We start from the raw sequence: 14613 nt of genomic DNA on the forward strand, positions 1-14613 counted from the left end.
AGTCAGTTTCTTTAAGGGTGTGGCTCCTGGTCAACCAATGGATAGCCCTGAACAAGAGTGTATGGACAGCACAAATTGGACTCCATGAATTATTGAGAAAAGAAAAAAAAGAAAGTTGGGAAGGGTGGACTTAGGAGGAGGCGTGGGGTGGTGAATATGACCAAAACTCACTGATGCAGGAGGCCAGGGCGGCCCAGCTCAGGGACAGCAGGAACAGCAGGAACAGAGCGGACAGACACTCCCTTGGCAGAGACAGTGACTTAGGCTGACGAGCCCCAGAGCCCCAGAGGGTGTTAGCCCCCGGTCTGTGCTTACAGACATATGGGAACTTGAGACTCGGGAAGGGGTCTGTTGCCTACACAACAAGTCAGAAGTTTGACCCTGTTGCCTCTCCATCCTGCTCATAGCCTGAGCCAGACTGAAGGCGAGGCTGAAATGTAACTGAGTGTCAGGTCCCAAGGAAACTACAGTTCCCAAAACTCTAAAAGGCAGTCCACACGTCCAAACTGAGCTCAGCCTGGGCCATAGGAGGGTAACTGGAGGTTAGCTAAAAGCCAACATTCCTCGGGAACTTGGGAAATGGGTTTCCTGCTATCAAAAGGAGTCATTTCCCTTAGCTCTGGCAGAAGGAACGTGTACCTGAGGCGCCTTTTAGTACATCAAAGCCCATGCTGGCCCTCAGGCTCCTTCAGTATCACAAGCACCTGTTACATACTTCAGAGTCTGTACTAGCATCTCCTGCCCCCAGCTCCTGGGCTTCCCTCCAGCTCACAGACTTCCCTCCCCCAGGTACTCATCTCCTTACAACCCTGCTATTCTGACATGTTCTCTCAATGCTCTGTTCCTGCTTTTCTCCATGTGTATTTCTAGCCCCTGCTCCTCTCCCTCTCTTACAGACAGCCCTGGCCAGGTCCATTCTGTTGGACCATGTTCAGTATACTTCTTTCTTTCTCTGCTCTGGACTCTTCCGGATGCCGCTGGCTGGTCTCTCTCATGTCTACAACAAAAACCTTCCCCTTACCATGGAGTGGTCATGCTGTCAGTTCTTACACTGAGCACTCATAACAAAGTAAATAAGAGTTTCTTCTTTGAGCGACAGAGCTGTCTTCACTTGCTAGCCCAAGGTTGTACAGATGGAGCACATTGTTCCCATTAGTCAAACAGAGAAAGCACCGGTGGTGACTCGGACAGCTGGTAAGCTCGGTGGCCCACCGGTACTGAAAAGTCTGAAAACTTTGATTGTTTGCCAAACTCTTCCTTCTGCACCTCTTCCCCTTGTCTGACCCACAGCTGAGTTTCCTGGGGAAGAGAGACTGATTTTGTTCCAGTCACATCCACTGGATGCATCCCTGTCCATCCTGTGGAGTTTTTTTACACAACGGACAGGCAAACCTGATTTGGGACTTGAGAATAAAACCATTTCCTTTCTTTGCCCCTTGTAGGCTTGGAGTTAATCACAGGGCTATAAATGAACTGTTGGGACCCAAGATGGTGGAGTAATAAGTCCAGCAGCCCTAATTCTGCTTAGGCTATTGATAGTCAAGACCAGAGGGCCTGGAAGAGCTGAGGCAGGCAGGGGTGGGGGTGCGGGGAGGAGGGGATGTCTATCTATCAGTGGGCACTCCGTAGGCTGTAAGCACCGTTAAAATCCCTGCTCATATCAGTGGTGAGTTAAGTTTATATTGTGAACGCTCCTGCTGGTGCTCATTTTCCTGTAAATAAGCAGCGAGCGGTGGAGAGGGCCTTTGACTCCCCAGTCAGCAAGCCTTTGACTCTCCCTGGCTGACAGGCACCCTTATATTAGCACCAGCCATCTGGAACACCCCAGGGACACCTTGAGAAAATGACAGAAAATGGGAAAAGCACAGCTGATTGCCCTTGCTCCCCAAGGCACAGCCCAGTCCTCACTGTTGGCAACAGCTCTTCACAGTATTTCGTCATCGTGAGCCAAAAGGATTTCTAAGGAACCCTGCAACTGTTTCCACCTTGGCCAGAGGGAAGGGTCTTCCCTTGGAGGTCTAGGAGAGGGGCTGCTGAGACTAGCCTGAGAGTCAGGATGTGACTGGCCCAAACAAACAGCTGTGATTGGCCCAAACATCCTTCCTAGGCTACGTAAGCAAGTTCATCCAGTGAGTTGATCGTGACGATCGTCACTTGCCTTCTGTAGTGAGAGCCGAAGCAAAAGAGACAGCAGAGGGCAGTGGCGGGGCAGAGGATGGTAGAGCTGAGCAGCCACCAGGCCAAGACGAAAAAGAATCGAGGCAGCCCGCTGCTTGAGAGTTGAAAGAGAGGCCGCAGAGCCAGAGCGAAGCCGAAGCCGGGGCGGGAGGAAGGCTAGCGCCAGGAGAGACTAGAGTGGGTGGGGCTGATTAACGGAGGATAGAGGAGCCAAGTGTGGGAGCCCAAGTCTGTAATCCTGGAACTTGGGGGGGTGGAGCCTCAGGAGTTCAAGTTCATCCTCAGTTACAAAGCAAGTTCGAGGCCAGCCTGGGCTAGGTAAGTTTCAGCCTCAAAAAAATAAAATAAAATAAATGAAAATCATAAAAGGTTTGAAAGATCCAGCGAACAGAAACTGCAGGCCCCGGTTAGCAGAAGTGTTCCAAAGATCCGTCAGGTCTTAAAGACCAAAGGTCTCAGACCTCAGGATGAGCGCTGTTAGGTCCTGGCTATTGCCAAGGGCGTAGGTTCCAGGCACCTGAGGCCTGAACCAGACTTTAACACTAGAGGGCGCCATGCTCTGCTGCTTCCGCGTGTCCACTGCCTGCCGCTTGGACACCCTGAGAGCAGAGACATGCTCAGGACTTTCTTCTAGACCTCTGTGGCCTGTGCTTTCTATGTGGGTGGAGCAAAAGAGCCCTCGGCCCGCTGAGTGACAGCAGGAGTCACAGACTCCTTTCCTAACGGCATAGCCTGGTCATGTGACCCCACACAGGTTCTTTCTGCCCCTGGTCCTTGAGGCCTGGAGAGATGATGGAAAGTCCTCGATCTCCACATGCTGTGTTGCTGTTCACCTCCATTCATGCACCAGAGTGTTCATAGAGACTTCATTCAGAGCATCAATCAACTTGACACACACCTACTGGCTTCTGGGAAGAGGGAATCTCAGCTGAGGAACGCCTCCATCAGATGGGCCTGTAGACAAGTCTGTGGGGCATTTGCCTGACTGATGATTGATGTGGGAGGGTCAAGCCCCTACGGCAGGTGCCATCCTTGAGCAAGTGGACCCGGGCTGTATAAGAAGCCTGGAATCGAGCCAGCAAGCTGTGCTTTCTCATGGTCTCGGCTTCAGCTCCCACCTCCAGGTTGCTGGCCCTACTTGAGTTTCTGCCCTGGCTTCCCTCAGGGATGGACTGTGTGAAAGAGACTCCCAAACAGTGGAGGCTTCCTCCCAGACCCCGGACTAGGCACAAACCACACCCAAACACCCGTTTTCACAGAGAGAAATTCTTTATTAATTGGGGAGGAAAAGGTAAAGTGGTTGCTTTCTGACTCAGGCAGAAAACAGCAGCAAATGACCTTGCAGGTGTCTTTTTGTGTTTGTTTGTTTGTTTTTGTTTTTTTGAGACAGGGTTTCTCTGTGTAGCTTTACGCCTTTCCTGGATCTCACTTTGTAGAACAGGCTGGCCTCGAACTCACAGAGATCCACCTCCCTCTGCCTCCCGAGTGCTGGAATTAAAGGCGTGCGCCACCACCGTCCGGCTGCAGGTGTCATTTTTAAGAGGAGAAGAAGGGGAGGTCTGTGTTAGGAATGGCTAGGACAAGGTAGTGACGGAGATAGGAGACCAGGGAGAAGGGGAAGGGGACCAGGGAAAGGGGCGGGGTATTTCTCCCAGAGAGACAAAGCACTGCCTCTGGATAGAGAGAGACAGACGTGGCACATAGGCAAATGGCGGTTTATACAGGTAAAGGGGAAACTGCATGTTAGGATGAGGTTTAATTTTAACTGGGCCTGTTAAGTAGGTGAGCCAAAGGGGGCTTTTGATGGCTGGACCTTGGTGGTCTGCCTCAGGAGGACGAAGTGGCCAAACAAGGGAACAGACCTTGGTGGCTAGCTTTAGGGATGTCATCTAACGGTTTTTAGCAAGGCAGAGGTAGTGGCGGGAAGGGCGAGGCCCGCCAGAGGCACACGTTCTGGGGGCTAGGGTCCCTTCACTGTGTGATCAGGACGAGTGTGTCAAATGTCCTTCCTAAGCCTCTTCCGGTCGTGTCTTTATCACAGCAGCAGAAGGTGAACCAGGCCACCTCAGGCTTGCACTAGCTGCAGCATGGGCTGCATGTGATCTTTTCTAAAGGAGGGAAGACAGCCAGGCAAAGACACACGCAGTGGCCTTGCTCTAGTGGGGGAAGCTTTCCTGCACATCAGTTTCTAGGAGAGGCAAAACCTCCTCAGAGTGGGAGAGACAGAACAGGTCACTGTGGGGATAGGAGACCACACCACAGCTATACCCACATGCGAGGAGACCCTGAATGATAGGGATATGGGTACAGCTGCTCGGAGAAAACTCTGCCTACAGGATGTGCGAGGCAAGATCACTGTCAGGTCTGTAGGAGAAGAGCAGCCAAACTGGCTGCTCCCCAGGGGCGAACCATCCCGGGGGACCATGGCCGTCCACATGCACAGATAGAGGAGAAAGTGTAGGAAGAGTTTATATGTCCAGTGCCCCTATAGATGCAGTCAGTGCTCAGGGGGGCTCTGCCTTCTCCCCACAGCATCACTAACAGGTTCCCTGGCTGAGCCCATGGGTAGAGGCACAGGTCATGAAGCTTCCTCCAGGGTCCATCTGTGGAGCCTCTGTTCTCACTTGGACTGGAAAGCATGCAGATATTTGTCTGAGCTGGCCCCAGAAATATCCAGCATCTCCCCCTCCTCAGGCTTCTCTCTGAGTTCAGGATAGAGTTAGGACCACATGGTTCTCTAATTCCACTCTCCTTTTTAGTCCCCTGTGACCAATAGGCCTGGACTTTGGGGACTTACACTGTTGAGCTAGCTCACTGCACAAATGATGCTCATCTGCCCTGCCGTGGGAGTTCCCAGTGAGCCTACTGTTTGGTATTTTGCTCCCAAGTCAAACAGGGCTCAGCTTGGACTATTTCCTACCTCCTTTGGAGTGCCTCAAAAACACAGAAGGGGTGCAGGTCAGAGGCCCCTGGCAGTAGACCCCACTGTGTCCTCCACATTTCCTAGCGCATTGTAATGACAGCCTGCCTTTGATTATTTCCCACAACCTGGGAGATAATCAAAGATCCCCTAGAACTGGAATTACTGACAGTTGTGAGCTACCATGTGGGTGCTGGGAATTGAACCCAAGGCCAAGAGCAGCCAGTGCTCTTAACTGCTGAGCCATCTCTCCAGCCTCAAGTTTCTTCTTCAAGCTGGAGATGGAGCCATCTCTCTCTCTCTCTCTCTCTCTCTCTCTCTCTCTCTCTCTCTCTCTCTGCTAAGCATTCACTCTAAGCCACACTCAATTTCCTAATTCCTTGTGGGGTTGGGGTGGTACAGCCTCCCCGGAAGCCTCACCCTGTTCATGTCCACCTTAGAAATCCTGTATCAAAACATAGAATACACCATCTTCTGGATTTGCTCACTATTGGCAAATTGTCCAGGACAGAGCTGTTTAATGTTTTTCCTCTTAAATGAAGCTGGAAGAGCAGACACCCTATGAATTTGTCCTCATCACGGTGTCTGTCCTTTATCAGGGCTGGGCCTTCACTTCAATGCCATGTTTCCCTGTATTTAAATGACTGTCCATTGAACACACACACACACACACACTCTCTGAGCCGGAGAGCAGCACAGCCTGGGGCAGAGCTCTGTCAGTGATGTCCCTTTGAGCTCTTCTTACTGTGGTGCTGGCAGTCTGGGAAGCTGTGCTGTCTCAGTCCTGCTAAGGAAGAGCAAGGACACCGGTGGGGACAAGAGATGGCGAGAACCTCAGAGGCTGATCAGTATCTTGCTACTCGCCAAACTAAGTTTCATCGTTTTAGGTGATGGTATGAATGGATCTGTCCCTTAGATGTCTTCTAACCAACCAGATGTGGCGTGGTGTCACAAGATCCCCAAAGGCAAACTGACCCCAAATCTCTATCTTACATGGGAAAAACATTTCTTCAAATATAAGAAAGAAATTTTTTGTGTGTTTTGTTTTTTCGAGACAGGGTTTCTCTGTGTAGCTCTGGAGCCTATCCTGGAACTCACTCTGTAGCCCAGGCTGGCCTCGAACTCACAGAGATCCACCTGCCTCTGCCTCCCGAGTGCTGGGATTAAAGGCATGAGCCACCACAGCCTGGCAAAAGAAACTTCTTTTAAAACACCACCCCCAAGGCTGGGGATTGAGGGCAGGCAGTAAAAGAACTTGCAAGGCAAGGGTGAAGACCTGAGTTAGAATTCCCCGAGTCCACGAAAGAAGCTAGACTCTGTAGTCCCAGCATCCTACAGGGCAGGAGGGTTGGAGACAGGAGAATCCTCAGAGGCTTGTGGTCATCAAAAAAGCCAAGGCCCTCAAACAAGTATAAAAACCTCAGATGTCAGGGCTGGAGAGATGGCTCAGTGGTTAAGAGCACTGGCTGCTCTTCCAGAGGACCTGGGTTTGATTCCCAGCACCCACATGGCAGTTCACAACCATCTGTAACTCCAGTTCCAGGGAATCTATCAACCCCCCACACTCCCAACACAGACATACATGCAGGCAAAATGCCAATTCTCAGGTGTCATTCTCTGAACTCCACACCCATGTCATGGCACACACACACCCTTATTTAAACTTATGAATGCACATGGGCATGTGCACATTTGAATACACACAACATCTTTATAATTAGCAGAAAATCACCCGCCCCCACCTGTCCAGCAACTGAAGAAAAGGCCTATTGCATGCCCTGATCTGGGCCAGCCTAGGTCTCTCTTAACAATGCAGTCCCTCTTCTCCTGCACCTCTTTCCTTTTGAACTGAAAGGCTCTCTCTGTCTGCCCCAGTTTTACTTTGTCACTGAGACCAAAGTGTCCACATGTCTGCATCATTGTAGACAGATAGCCAACTTCAGCGGGTGTGGGCTCCAGTGCCAAATGGATTGAGGTCACCTGTGAACTCTTTATCCTTTTAAAACACAGAAATTGCATCCAAATGAAGCTAAGCATGAAGTACAGTTGGGAAAACTGGGGGAAGCCAGGGAAGGCTGAGAGAGCCAGGGAATCCATGTGCAAATGTGCAGGAAGCTCTTGTGGGCTCAGGAGTCAGGCTCTCCTGACTGCAGGAGACTAGAACATTCTGCTGCTGTCTTCTGGCAATGTTAAAGCAGCTATTTTGAGAGCAGCTCTTAAAAAAGTCCTTTTGCAAAGTAATTTACATCTGTAAAGGAAGCAATGGGTGTAAGCACCCCCTCAGGAAGAGGGGAGCTCCTGATAGCTGCCGAGAGCAAGCGCTGGTACCTCACACACAACACCTTGGTGTGTGGATTCTTTTATACTGCAGGCACTCAGGGAACACTAGGCATTCAAGGCTTTCTCTAAGCTTCCTCTTCTCTACCTGCCTAAACCCGCCTAAAGCAGTGGTTCTTGACATGTGGGTCACAACCCCTTTTGGTAGTGGGGAAGGAGGGGTCAAACAACCTTTTTACAAGGATCATCTAAGATCAGCCGAATATCAGATATTTACATTACAATTTGTAACAGTAGTAAAGTAGCAACAAAATAATTTTATGGTGGGGGGGGGGGTCACCACAACATGAGGAACTGTATTAAAGGGTCGCAGCATTAGGAAGTGAGAGCCACTGCCCTAGAGGAACTATCTCACTGTGTACACTGCCTTCTCAGGAACCTTATCAGCCAGGGGAGGTTAACACAAACCGCATGAGAGATTGGTCACCAGATAGAGTGTGGGTGACTCAGAGAATCACCCAAACAGGAAAGCCTCTACCTACCCTCAAAGGTCAGAGGTCGGAGAGGTAAAAAGAGCTCATGTCAAATGGACTCCCTTCCCAGAGCAGCAGAGGGGGAGTCCACTGGGAGTAGGTTTCTGTCCTGTCCACAGAAGGGTCCAAACTAGGGGGGGGGGGGACAGACATGCTCGGCCTTCAGGACTTCACGGTCTTTACAAAGCAGGGTACCATGTACCAACTGCTGTTCCCTATGCAGAGGAGCTGCCCAAGTGAGCCACAGGCCTTTCTTTTGTGGCTGATTTAATTCACTCAGTATAATGTCCCTAAGTGTCACCCTCGTGGCACGTGACAGAGTCCTCCTTTCTGAAGGCTGAGAGGGATTCTACTGCACTTTCGTTTGCTGCCCCTGCTATCAGTGGACGACAAGGGCTGCCTCCCCCTTGGTGACTAAAGGGCATGGCACTAAGCATGACTGTGCAAAACCCTCGGATTCCGATGCTTTTAGATACGTGACCAGATGGATTCAACAGGGCTCTATTTTTGGTTTTTGAGGTGCCTCCTACTGGTGTCTGTACTGCTACACAATTCCACATCCCCACTCACAGCCAATTCTTATGGAAAACTTTTATTTCAGATCTGCTACCCACAGGTGGAGGTAGAATTAAACACTTATGCTGTATTTTTATCCCGCTGATGAATAACTTAGACATTTCTTACACTGGATCACCACTGTTGCTTATTCAGCTATTAAAAATACCAGCACAGGGGCAGGAGCAATGGCTCAGTGGGTAAGAACACTGGCTGCCCTTGCCAAGGACCCAGGTTCAGTTCCCAGCACCTCTGAGACAGCTCACAACCATCTGTGACTCCAGTGCCAGGGGCTATGACTCCCTCTTCAGACCTCCAAGGGCACCAGGCATGCCCATGGTGCACAGACATCATATACGCAGGCAAAACACTCATAGCACTTAGGTTAAAAATAAACCTTAAAAAATAGCACAAGTTCCTAACTCATCTGTTAATCTAACAACAGAGAATATCGTCCTCAGGAAGTGATTTTTAGAGCTCTATTTTATTCTACACACCCACATGCACACAACAGGCAATGTGCACACACGCATACATGCAACGTGCACACACACAACACAGGTAACCTCAAACTGAAGAGCAATTATCTCAGTTTTGCAGTTTGACATGGTGTTAAAACAGGAAAACTTAGAGATTCCACCAAAAACCTGTTAAGACTGAAAAAGGACACTAAAAAGATATATAAACTACAGAATCAACACACAAATCAGCTTTGTTTGTATCTCAGAAAGAGATTTGTACCATCATTTTTATTAGTATTTCTTACTTACATCTTGTGTGTGTGTGTGTGTGTGTGTGTGTGTGTGTGTGTGTATACAAACATGCTCATGCACATACATGTGTCATAGCACACTTGTGGAAGTTAGAGGATAACCTATGGAAATCAGAACCATATTTCCTGACTTCAAAATACATAAATACAAGCTGGGCCTAGTGGCTTTGACCTATAATTTTAGTTACCTGGGAGGCAGAGGCAGGAAGATTGCATGTTCAGAACCAGCTTAGTCAACTTAGCAACTCTGTCTCAAAATAAATAAAAAGTAAATAACTATAAATCAAAGGCGAGTGTGAGTCGGCTCAGTGGGTGAAGATAGTTGCTGTCAAGCCTGATGACCTAACTTTGATCTTTGGCACCCACAGGAGAGGGAGAGAATTGACCTCCATGTATAGCATTAGCATGCCTGTGATCAAACATATAAACAAACAAATAAATGAATATGTAAAAGAAGGTTCTGGCTAAAAATGTAGCTCACTGGTAAAGTGTTTGTTTAGGGAGATCAAGGCCTCGGGTTCAACGCCAAATACCAAAAGAGTGTACTCCCCACCTGTAATATAAAACACCATGGTGATGATGTGAAAGTAGGTATATCAATAATCAACGGAACAGAACAAAGTCTTGGATAAACCCGTGAATATGCATCTGATCCTTGACAAGGTGTCAGCAAGACACAGTGGAGAAAGGAAGGTCTCTTCACCAAAGGCTTCTGGGAAAACCAGATCTCAAACACGTAAAATAATGAAGATGAACTCCCACCTTACACCACACACAAAAATCAGTGCAGAATCCATGAGAGACATTAAGACTCACAGAAAAGATAGAGGGAAAGCTTCGTGGTGTGGGAGTGGGCAGCGGACTTCTAATGTGACAACACACAAGAAACCAAGTGAAAACCGGACACGCGGGACCTCGTCAAAGTACAGTTCAGTGCAGTGAAGGGAACGGTCAGCGGTTGGAAGTGTGACCTACGGGAGGAGAAAATATTCACAAGCCATGTAACTTAGTGAAGGTTTCACATCCACAACCTTATAGAACTCACCAACCTCAAAAGCAAAACCAGACACAGCCGGACAGGAAGACGTCTCTCCAGAGTTCTATTCAAAAGGTCTGCGGGCTCACGAAAGGGTTCTCAGCATCACTAGCCACCAGGGAAACTCAAGTTAAAAAGGAGTCATTAATCCACATGTGGGTATCATATACACATATAAAGACGTCAAGTGTTGGTGAAAATGTGAAGACAGAGCCCTTGCACATTCTGGGTTGAAAAGAAAGAGAATGCAGTATCTATAGAATAGCATATTGAGTCTCCTGAAAAAAAATTAAAAATAGAACTACCATATGGCCCAGAAATTCCACTTCTGAGTCCTTATTTAAAGGAATTGAAATTAGAATCTAGAAGAGGTATTTGCAAAACCATGTTTATTACAGCTTTATTCACAATAGCCAAGAGGTAGAAGCAATGCAAACATCCACTCAAAATGCAGCAGCAGCGTATGTACTCCGAGGGATTCAGACAGCTGTAAACAGGGAGAACGCTGACCTGTGTGATGTGAAATAATACAACACAAAACAAAGACTGCTTTACTCCGTTCCTGAGGTGGGGAGAGCCAGTGAACAGAGAATAGAACTGTGCTGGGGGAGGGGAGTGTGGAGGCTGCTATTGATCTCCTGTGGGCTTTAGTTATACAGGCCGAAGGAGTGATTGACATCTGCCAATCACACACCAGCAGCTAGCAATGTTGCGGCACACTCTGAAATCTCAGAAAGCCGGAAGGTCTCACACACCTCTACCAAAAGCTTAACAATGAAAATAGAAGAGTTGTATAATATAATCCGCTGTTTGGGTTGTCTTATTTTTTTAGGCAGGCTCTCTGGCCCATGCTGACCTCGAACCCCCTGTGTAGACACTGATGACTGACCTCTCGCTTGACCTGGGGACCTGAAGGAAGCTGGTGTATGCTCATGAACTGCTGAGAACACAGGAGACAGTGCGGGCTTGCTGATGGACCACAGACTTACAGTACAGCAATGCAAACCAGGAGCCTGGGATGCGAGCTCCCCAGGGATCTGTGCAGAAGAGGAGGAGGAAAGATTAAGAGCCAGATGGGATGGAAGACTCCAGAGGAAACAGAGTCTTCCAGATGCAACAGGACTGATGCACATAGGAACTCACAGAGACTGTGGCAGCATGCGCAGGTCACAGCACTGTCAGGCGGAAGTGGACACAGGTTCCCACCCCTAACCAAGACGCTATCTGCAGTTGACAGCTGCTGGCACAGGGAAAATTAGTTGTCGCCAATGGACTCTCTCTGGTTATATTAACCCCAGGGCAGGCTCCCAAAACGGGAGGAGTTGACCAACACAAAACAAATCAAAGGTATTTCTGAAGTCTTTTTTTTGAGGGGGGTGCCAGGAATCAGGCGCTCCACCAGCCTGCCCCTCAGGGACTCAGCAACTCAGTAGTTACCTCGTCACTAGTCTGCACCCCTTCAAAAGGTCCCCACCATCACAGATCTCTCACACTATCTCTTGTTCTCTCTGTCTCCCAGTCTCTCTGCCTGGCTGTCTGTCTGTCTGTCTCTCATGCCCCCACTTCGAGATGGCCTTTTGCTCCCCCCTCTCCAATAGACTTCTTATGTGAGATCTGTTTTGAGGTGTGATCGCTTTGCAGCACACCTTGCCTCCAACCTGCCAATAAATCCTGACAGTGGGGTTGTTTGGCTGTCTGTTTGTTTTGTCTTATTAGTCTTTTGCTTGTTTACTTTTATTTTTGATTTTGTGGTTTTCTGGACATTTTTGTGTATTTCTTATTGTTTGCTTTTATTTTGTATGGTCGTTTGTTTTAAAGAGAGAGGGAGAAAAAGATAAAGTTGAGTGAGGAAGGAGGTGGGAAGGATCTGGAAGGAATGGCAGGAAGGGAAGACCATGATTAAAATATATTGTATGAAAAAAAATTTTTCAATAAAGAAAAGAGATGCAAGCTCCTGAGAAAGAAATCATTAAACGTCCCTAACTGGACAAGTACATGTTGTGTCAGCTTCTGTCACCGACAGGAGAGAAACAAACATTTGTTTGTGGGGCATGGTTTCAAGCACGTTATTCCGTGGTAGTCTGACTCCATTGTTCATGGAACAAAACAAAACGTCAGCATGGAATGGACAGAGTAGAACAGGGCTGCTCCCTCGTGGGGGTATGCAGCAGTGAGGAGAGGATGCCTGACACTGCCTCCACCTCCTCCTCCTCCTCTTCCTCCTTCTCCTCCTCCTCCTCCTCCTCGTCTTCCTCGTTTGAAGGTAGGTAGGTCTTCCTCTTCATTGCTATGAGAAGTCCCTCAGAGATACTGTACCAAGAAGTGTGCTTTACTACCTTGCTAGGCATTCTCAACCAAATCAAGACACACCGCACTCCCCAAAGATTTCAGAGGCCACTAGAAACCTAGAAGACTACTTGGTGGAGATTGACCCTTGGGTAAAGCTGATCAATAAAGACTAAGAGATGTGGGTGCTTTTTCAAAGGCTAGAAACTTAGGAACAAAGAAACAAGCCAAAGGGCACGTGTGCCCACAACTGTGCACATGTGCCCACCTGTGCATGTGTGCCCACCTGTGCACATGTGGACGTAATGCACGTGCACACAAGTCCACAGAATCATGGCCCTTTAGAAGGAAGAAAATGAATCCAGAAGCCGACCTCAAAGAAAAATTCATCTACAAACTACCTGACAAAGTACTCAAAATAAATTGTCTTTAAAAAGTACAGCAATTTTTCAAGAGAATGCAGACAGAGAGCTAAGTGGAAGCTGGAAAATAGGCCAGGACAGAAGGAGAGGTCAACAGAGAGAAAAGCATTAAAAAGAGGCTGAGTAGCTCTGGAAGGGAAGGATGCTGTAACAGAGTGGGTGGGGCACTGTAGGGATTAACATCCTGCCCGGCAAGCAGAACAGTCAGCACAGATCACTTGGAATCATCATCCAGTTGGAAAAGGATAGGTGAAATGATGGACGCAGCCTAAAGGACTTACAGGACGCCATCAAGTTCATCACACACACACACACACACACACACACACACACACACACACACACGATAAGATTTCCACTAGATGGAAAAGTAAGGGAACCCTTCCCTGGAGAAATCATAACTGAACACTCCCCAAATAAAGCAAAAGAAATGAACATCCAAGTTCAAAGTCAAAAGACCCCACCCAGGAGCCAGGTGTAGTAGCTCTCACTATTAATCCCAGCACTCGGGAAACAGATGCAGGTGGATCTCTGCTAGTTCAAGGTCAGCCTGGTCTACAGAGCGAGATCCAGGAAAGGTGCAAAGCTACACAGAGAAACCCTGTCTCGAAAAACCAAAAAAAAAAAAAAAGAAAGAAAGAAAGAAAAAAAGAAAGAAAAGAAAAGGAAAAAAAGAAATGGAGTTCTGTCCAGAGCACTGTGTGGAGAAGAGTTTCACCCAGAACACTGCACCACACAAGACTTTCAAAAGCAGGAAGAACAAAAGGTGTGGTGGTAAACATCTGTTATCCCAGTCCTTGGTGGAGTGGAGGCAGAGGGATCTTCAAGTGGAGACCAGCCTGATCTACATAGCAAGAGCCCAAGAGAAAGAGAGGAGCGAGGCCTTTCCCACACAAACGAAGCTGGGACGCCCATCATCACAGCCTGCCTGGCAAGTCCTGGCATATGAAGCTCTTTAATTTGAGATCAAAGTCCATTGGGAATCAACATGAAACATGGAAAGAGAAAGCTGGCTGACAAAAGTGAATAGACAGACAAGTGCAGACTCCTATAATACGATAGGCATGGACGTATATAAGTTTTAATTCTTATGCAGGATTTTAAAAAAGATAAAAGAATACAATAATTATAGCTATAAAACTGTTAGTGGTTACAAACACATGAAAAGGTGTGCTTTGTGCCATTAATAACAGAGTGTGTAGGAAATATAAAGGAGTAGATTTTAATAAATTAAATTATCCATTTAAAAACATTGTCATAACTAGAAGATATTTCTCCTCAATCATCATGGGAACTACAAAGAAACTACCTATAGAAGATACTGAAAAGAAAAAAGACGTGACTCCAACTGTCATTAAAAAAAAAAAAAATCAGGCCAGGCATGGTAGTGCACGCCTTTCATCCCAGCACTCAGGAGGCAGAGGCAGGTGGATCTCTATGAGTTTGAGGCCAGCCTGGGCTACATGGTGAGAACCTGTCTCAAAGTGGGGAAATAAACAGCAAAAAATAAAGGCCAAAAAAAGGAAAAGAGAAACAATCTGTACAAGATGCAGAAAACAATTAAATAGGTAGAAAAATTCTTCCCTATTGATTGTGTGTGTGTGTGTGTGTGTGTGTGTGTGTGTGTGTGTGTG

This window comes from Onychomys torridus, chromosome 8, assembly GCF_903995425.1.
Source record: "Onychomys torridus chromosome 8, mOncTor1.1, whole genome shotgun sequence".
NCBI lineage: Eukaryota > Metazoa > Chordata > Mammalia > Rodentia > Cricetidae > Onychomys > Onychomys torridus.